Raw genomic sequence first — 1,278 nt, 5'->3', positions numbered from 1 at the left:
TAGTAGTTCTGGGGCGAAACGACAGGAAATTGACATTTTCCGACTGTTCTGAGTTCGGATTCCCGTCAAAATGAGAGGCGGCCATCTTTGATTGAACACTTCACGCCAAAGGTAGAATAACTCCGGAACGAATCCCCGTAGAGAGACAAAACTGGTATCTATCTGTTTAGCGGAAAACGCCAACAGAGACAGGAAAAGTGCGGCGCCTCTACGCTGCCAAGAACACCTAAAACCGGCAACCTCTACTACCAAGGTTGAGGAACATCTCTGGCGATACCAGAACAAGTTAAAAAGGAGTAACTTTCTTCCAGACGGCAAACAACGGCTTCGAAGGCACAAACCCTTCTCTTGGAACACAGCGTGGAGATTAGGAGAAGATGTTGAAACCCAAGGGGATGAGAACGGAAACCCAGAAACAAGGACTGGAGGGAAGAGGACCTCTACAAACGGCAAACCCAGCAGTGGGGCCTACGTCAAAGGTCCTAAAAAACACAGGAAGCAATGACGACTCTGCAATTACAGACCCCACACAAGGGGCGAAGACAGACAAGATACAGAAGAAGAAGACCAAGAGGGTGGAACAAAAACAAGTGACCAACAAAGAAGAGAAGGCAAAGAAAGAAGAACCACAAGGAGCGATGCCCGCCAAAGCTTCTCTTGAAACAGATTGGTGGAGCCCAACCGAGAATGACCAGGTAGAGGGAGGCAGCCGAGGAACCGAAACCGAAGAAGCTGAAGGAGGAGAGGTCCACCCTCAAACACAAACGGCTGCTAACGAAGGAGCGCTAGACAACTGGGACGAAGACAGAAATTCACAATCGTCACTCCCAACCAGCCGCGGAGAAAAAGGTACAGTTTTGTCTAGACTTTCCAAAGCAGACAAAAACACTATGAGGGCTCTCATTAAAATCTCTACATTGACGGGCGGCGACGAGGCGGTAGCCCAGCAGATTGAAGCGATAATCTCCGAACAAGCTAAATTGAAAAACCTGTTAATGGAACAGGCCCAACAGATTGCGTTCCAAAAAGGCAGGATCGAAGAATTGGAGAAAAGAAGACAAGAAGAACCACTCGAACAAAGGGAAGAGCCAACACAGAGCAACACTCCCGCAACCGAGAGCCGACCAACCTATGCTCTGGTGGTATCTTCCGGAACAATGGAGAAAAAAGAGGTCGCATCGCTTCTGAGGCAGCGGGTGGATCCCCTCGACCTGGGAATCCAAGAAGCAACAATTCGGCCAGGGAGAGAGGGAATTGTCGTGATGACGAAGTCAAAAG

The sequence above is a fragment of the Rhipicephalus microplus genome, unplaced genomic scaffold (assembly GCF_043290135.1).
Source record: "Rhipicephalus microplus isolate Deutch F79 unplaced genomic scaffold, USDA_Rmic scaffold_532, whole genome shotgun sequence".
In the NCBI taxonomy this organism is placed as follows: domain Eukaryota; kingdom Metazoa; phylum Arthropoda; class Arachnida; order Ixodida; family Ixodidae; genus Rhipicephalus; species Rhipicephalus microplus.
The sequence above is the reverse complement of the archived record's forward strand: the minus strand, read 5'-3'. Positions refer to the sequence as shown.